This window comes from Halyomorpha halys, unplaced genomic scaffold (genome assembly GCF_000696795.3).
Source record: "Halyomorpha halys isolate HHAL.00 unplaced genomic scaffold, Hhal_1.1 Scaffold692.1, whole genome shotgun sequence".
Classification (NCBI taxonomy): domain Eukaryota; kingdom Metazoa; phylum Arthropoda; class Insecta; order Hemiptera; family Pentatomidae; genus Halyomorpha; species Halyomorpha halys.
In genome coordinates this window covers 608,571-615,590 of record NW_027113553.1, presented here as the reverse complement: position 1 = coordinate 615,590, position 7,020 = coordinate 608,571, and the positions used below count along the sequence as shown (strand labels likewise).

The 7,020-nt window shown below is 28.8% G+C and overlaps 1 protein-coding gene across 2 annotated transcripts in view; it reads left to right on the top strand.

Annotated features, from left to right (window-relative positions):
• The window catches only part of LOC106685432 (uncharacterized), a 195,182-nt gene that overhangs the window by 41,839 nt on the left and 146,323 nt on the right, over nt 1-7,020 (top strand). For both annotated transcript variants that reach the window (XM_024358893.2, XM_014428091.2), the window contains exon 2: nt 5,567-5,603. The gene's annotated coding sequence lies outside the window, so the exon portion shown is untranslated. The remainder of the gene's footprint in view (nt 1-5,566; nt 5,604-7,020) is intronic.

The following is a 7,020-nucleotide window of genomic DNA, read 5'->3' as shown; positions in this document are numbered from 1 at the left end:
TATTTCTTAACAATTACAATTATATATTACTTGTGCCTCAAAATTTTTTTTTGTCCCTCAAAATTCTTTTTTCTCCCCTCTTCTTCTGACTCCTCTAATCTATTCTCCGTGTTTTAAATGTGTTCAAAATGAAAAAAAAACTAGTTAAAAATTATAAATGGGTATATTTTGTAATTTAAATCCGGATCAGTTATTCACTAATTATTTAACTAAATAAAAAATAAAAGAAATACAGATATGCTTAGCAGCAAAAAGTTGGTCAGAAGCCTTTTAGAGGATTCAGTAATTGTTATCCTTTTGTGAGGTTCAAGTATCTTTGTATGTAAAAATAAATAACAGGGAAAAATCTTTATGACATAGGAATAATTTATTTTTGTTTTAATCATTTATTTTTTCAATACTGTTTTCTCTTATTGTCAGATGTTGTTACAATTGTTACAACAATTGTTGTTATTACAATTTTAATCACGCTTCCCCTCTCCCACTTCCTCTTCTTCCTCGTCTCACTCTACATCAATGTATAATTTATTATTTAACATTGAAATAATTATTTCTTTACACCCCTGAGATTCTTGAGCTTATTATTAAAGTTTTAGTGATACAATTTTTCCAAAGAAACGGGGTAGGGGCAGCGGTAAGAAATACCACAGTAGAGACAAGCAAATGGATTTTCTTATAATATATATTGCCGTGTACGGGGCTTCGGGGTTTCTAAGCCCGACTAGGGGTTCCTCGTACAGGTATTATATTGAAATTTATTCATATATTAATGTATTTTTATTATTTATTTTTATTATATATTTATATTATGTATTTATATTTATTTGTATTATGTATCTCTATCGGTTCCTGATGGGAACTGACTGAAAAGGGATGCGCTATATTTAATTAAACCACTAGCACCATCTGGCTGGACCCCTTCGCCGTGGTATGCTAGATATGAATATTATAATTAATGATTGGAGTTCCTTTCCAACGGTATCATGTTCACTAATTTACTATGCTATTATATATGAGGTGGCATGCAGGGATTATTAATTATAAAGTAAAGTCCTCGTTACATATTTTATATTTATAATTATATACACATTATCAAGAATACTATTATGAGAGAGCATGGTAGACTTGTTTCCTTATACTTTGATTATAAGATAATGAATTGAGAAGTACCAGTTGGGATATTTGATATTTATACTGACTCTAAGTTATTAATTCTATCCTTGCCATTCAAATAACAACAGAAAAGGTCTTACTTGTTCGGTACATGGGTAGGCTTGGCGGTTGTCGTGGAAAAGCGTCCATATGACCTCCCGGCTGCCGCTGATCTCCCAGACTGTCTTCCTCTCTCAGACTGTTCTCTTCTCTCAGCTTCCCTCAAACTCTGTCTCTTCCGTCCAGCTCTCTCAGGCTATGTTCCTCTGAGGCTCTCCACAGAACTCTGTCTCTTCCCCAACTCCGGATCCGACTGTTTTTCCTTGACTGTCCCTCAAATTTTTTTTTCTAACCTCCTATTTATTTATTTCTTAACAATTACAATTATATATTACTTGTGCCTCAAAATTTTTTTTTGTCCCTCAAAATTCTTTTTTCTCCCCTCTTCTTCTGACTCCTCCTTCTTTTGATTTCTGTCCTCTGATTGGTTCCTCTATTTTCAGAGGGGGTGAGAAGGTCCAATGATCTTCGACGAAGGTCGGTCTTTTCATCTTTAAAAGTTTCTTCTTTGAAGAAAGCCGGGTTCTGGCGGCTTATTGTATTTTTCCCGAGGTTTTTAGAGAGGCCCCGTGTGAGATAAGGGGTGTTTATATGTTATCAATTACGGCGGCTATTTCTCTGTACTTTCTAATATCTTAACTGGCCACGTGCAAGATAAGGCCTGTTTGTTTGTTTAACTCTGCCTACACGGTCAACTGTTCCCAGAGGGTGCATACCCTCTGTTATCTACATATCTTTGTACATTTCTTTAGATCTGTTGCCGACGGATTTTTGCCTAGGTCCCGCGGTATCTTTGGCATGCCGACAAAAGAAATTATTTTAAGTTAAAAAACTCCAGCTGGTGCCTCTCATACATATCAATATGAATGCTTTTTACGAGCCTTTATATAACAGAAAAGTAATATTTTTATTATATTGTATTTAGAAAAAAATAAAATTTGAAAAAAGTAAATTTGATTGTTTTAATAGAAAAAATCCATCCACAAATCTAAAACAAAAAGTAATTAAAGAAATGTTAAAAGAAGAAATTCTTGTCATTTCTATATTCCCAATTACTGTCCCAAAGATATAATGTTTAAGAAGTAAGAATTAACAGATCTACTACATTCTGTACTGTTTTAAACGTTTGAGGGGGTTTATTATTTTTAAATAAGATATTGCTGAGCTATATGAGGTGTGGAGAACGATGAATCAATTCAATTGAGTATTCAAACTCAACAGCAAAACGCCCGGAACAGAGTGAACTGTATCCGCTAAATGTAATGGGGTTGATGTCGTCACGACTATTGAAATGGCCGTGTAAGGATGTTTTATGACGAACGTAATACTAAAAAGTATTGAACCTCCTAGAACAGTAAACATCCATATCTTTAATGGGAGGATTGTGTTAAATCTTGGTTATGATCAATTATAATTTTGTCATGGTTTTGTAAATATTGGTACTATTAGAATTGTTATGAATTTACTGTTTCATACTGTGCATTAAAGCTAATAAGGGCCAGAAAAATAACTACATAAGAAATTCAACAGAAAAATCAATGTATATAGGTAGCTAAGTCATCTCATAATTAAGTTAACGAATTGGTACCTCACGCCATTTGTTTAATGATTAGCCTATTAAAACCTTTCTGATGTTAACAAGTTCACACTATACAATTAGCACTGTTACTATAAATATATTACAAGAGACGTCTTAATTAGAAACGGATCAATCTTACTCATAATTTTTACTTTCACTTACCTATGTATTTATATATTATACAACCGTTATAATCAACTGTTGCTTTTTAGAAACTTTTTGAATCAATATTTTTAATGGAAATACACTTTTTTTTTTAAATTACTGATCTTAAAAAAATAAATAACCGTTGTTAAGAAAAATCTAAATAAATTATTGATAATTACCTCGATTATCATATATTTATTATGGGGTAGTAATATACTAAAGAAACTGCCATCCCATTCATGAATACCTCAAGGTAGTAAACTGCACTTCGCTACTTGCTTTCACACCTCACTTCCTAAATTCTCTCTCTTTTAATTTTAATTTCGAAATATTTCGAGATATAATATTTTGTTTTAAGCCGAGTCAATTGCACTCGCGCATTGTATTTGTATGTTTTATTCAAGTGCATAGTTTTAAAAAAAACGTATTTTCTTAAATCTAATTTATTCAGTTTTTATAAATATTTATACTAATGTATATTTAATACGATAACATCTTTATTAATCACTTCTTGTTACAGTAACTCCAATACTAAACATTAACCAGTAAATATGTAGTTATTGATTACTTTGAAAGTCAAACATTGTTTATCTACCTGTAATAATAATTGTATAAACTTAAATAACCAAAAAAATTAAATTAAATAAAATTTCAATTCCAATAAAAAATAAAATTTTACCCTAATAAGAGAAAAATATGACACATATATGATTAATGAAATATAGGAGAAAAATGAAACAAAAAACCTACACAAGGTAAGACGACATATTTCTTTCTTGATTACTCGATTTTCAGATTTTTAAACAGTTTATGTAAGACTGTTTTAAATTTAATTAATACATTTTATTTTATATAAAATCAAATAGAGACACACACAAATTCAACAAACATCTCAAATATTTATTAAATCTTAATTTGAAAACTTGGAAGAGTTCAATTCCAAATTCAAATCCTATATTATTCCATATCATATTGATGACTTTGAATGCAACTAAGTCGTAAAACTTTAATGCATATTCTTATTTCACGATTCAGATTATTGAATATTAATGAGAGAAATTTTTAAAAAATATTAGATAATAAGAAACAAATCGTAATAAAACCGTACATTTCTAATTTCTAATTAGAATTAATTTAGAAGAAACTTTAGAGATGTAGGAAATTTTAATATTTAGTACATTAATTAATTTGATTGGTTAAGCTTTGTCGCTTAAGAATTTCTTTTATTATTATTTTATTTATTTCATCATTGAATACGCTATTTATAGAAAAAAAATTAATAGTTATTGTGTAAAAACTATTGTTAAAGGTGTCTTCAAGCTTATCCACTTTCATATACTGTATTACCTAACCGTGCGATTTCTTGATTAACACTGAACATTATTTATTTAATACCAGATCGGCCTGGTAATTTTTTTTTAACAATTGATTATTGGGAGGGGGAGGGTTTGTATAGTCTGATACAAAAGTCACCCCTAACTATATACATTGTTATAAATTTAAAAAAATTAAGATAAAATAAATAGATTAAAATAATAATTCTTAATAAAAGATGAAAGTAAAGTTAATGACAAAAACAACAATGGCATTTATGGAATTAACAAAATAAATAATTGACTTCTAATGTAAAAAATAAAGAAAGTACTTTTAAGAAAATGATAAAGAGAAAAAATCTATAATATAAATCTAGAACTTATAACAGGATGTCCTGCAGCATCTGGGTTTCAGTCTTCGGGTTGTGATTGGGTTCCCAAGTTAGAGGTTACTGCTCCTTTAATTATAGGTAACTGGAAGTGGAACTTCATGATTGTTTTTCTTTTTATGTAATCCTCTATTGCCTCTATTTGCAATTCCCGATGCAATTGGCTGTTTCTTACAAACCAAGGAGCATCCACTGCAATTTTTATGACTTTATTTGGAAAACATTGTAATTTTTTTCCTTTACATAAAGGATTCCGCTCCTCAGACTTATGCATCAGCAGTAGCCTGCGAATCGTTTTAAAAATAAAAGTAGTTTCTGGTTTTAATTTAGATTTTCTATTTAGGATAGGAGCATTATAGCATTATAGCATTATAGCATTATTAACCTTGCGAAGGTTTGAGGTAAGGCGGCGATCGAGGTGAATTTTATTTAATATTGAATATAATACAATTTAATTAGGACCTTGTTTAATTATTTTTACATAAAAAAAAAAAAATTATTGAAACGCGCTAAGTACATTGCAGCATTTTCCTAAATATTTAAGTATATAATTATTATTTTAATACACGTACTTAAAAAAAAACATATATGAAGTTAGTCCCCTCATGAATCCAGCTTGTTATCCATTGTGTTTAAGTTCTTGATTTTATTGTGTACTATGTGTAATTTATATAAAATATAAATTTTTAAATTAAATTAATATTATTTTTCATAAACCAATATATTTTAGACTGTCCCTCTTTTAACACCATAAAAAAAATGTCTAAAGCCAATTTTCGAAATTAAAACATACAATTGATTTATGAAAAATAAAAAAAACAACTTAAATGGTTTGTATTTAATAAATATAACTTATACATACTGCTTAAAAAACAATAACAAATATATGTATACAAATTTAATATTGTTTCTTTGTTTTGTTTTAGGTTAATAACGATCTTCAAGATTTCTTGACATTCTCTGGTAAGATTTATTTCTATTTAATTTACTATATTGATGTAAACAAATATGTAATACTAATATACTATGTGTCTGTGATTTTTTTCTAAAAGGAACCGGTGATATACAAAATTAATCATATTATTACTTATATTCGTAATTATTATACATTAAAAAATATTGTTAATTTTATTTAACCGAAAACTTATAAATTCACTCAATTTTTATATAAAATAATTAAATTATTTTATTGAACATGTATCATACTAATATTCATTATATAACTTTCTTCTATCGGCAATGTATCTTAAATATTGAGATAGAACTCAAGAATTATTTCTAAGGTCTATCTTCATGCACGGTTATTTACAGAAATTTGAGTCACTTAAAAGAATAATTTCTTTATTACAGTCTTGTAAACCAGTCACTGGCATTATCAGAACTGAAAACATCACTAGTGCATTATCACAAACTAGGGATACTAAATATATGATGTAAATATACTTCACTGTGTAGTGATAGAAAAGGAGTTATATACTGATAGAAAAGGACTTTTATTTAGGAGTAAATTGGGATCATTGCTGTGACCACAAAAAAATTGAAACATCTGGAAAACCCTTCGAGTCGAATTAACGGAGGCCAACATTGCATTATAAACGGAAAAACAACTTCTATAAGTAGTTTGAGAAAACGTCTTTCTTAGCAACTTTCTAATCGGTGCATTTAAGATAAAAATGTTTACTCGTGAAAACTCTAATTGCGTGGGAATAAGAAGGGCAAGTTAACTTTCACATGCTCTGTTAGGTATATTGTGATTTACTAATTTAGTTCAAATTCGCGATGGCTTGTTCTTTTTCGTATTTGTCAACGATTTCAATCTGGAAAAGTATATTTTTAATTTAAAAATATATTTTTTCCCTCAAATATTAATGTTCATATTGAAAATAAAATTTTTAATTATTTGGTTTATTTAGTTTTTCACAATTATAGCTGGTCTATCCTTTTAGATACATTGAAAACGTTTCAGTTAAAGTTTAATATATATCATGAATATAAAAATATTGTTAGCAAAAGACAGATTCGAAAAGTGACCATTGTTGGAATAGACTGGAACGGTGCCACGGGGTCCAGCTATGGTCACTCAACTATCACTGCCGTTTCTTTATTTCTTTCAAGCACGACAGTTACTAACCCATTTTCTTCTGTTTCTTGAAATATTGTGGTATTTTTCCATTTATATTTTTTCCCCTAAACTAATAGATAACTAGCAATTCGTTTGAACTATAGCATTTTTTTATGAAAGAAAATAAATATTTGAAATTTGGATCATCTGTTTCTGTAGTCCATCAAGTATCAGAGGACGTTCAGGGAGGAACTATGAATATTATCAATACAAAAGAAACAATTTATTGAATGCTCTACTCCTAACATTAAATATATA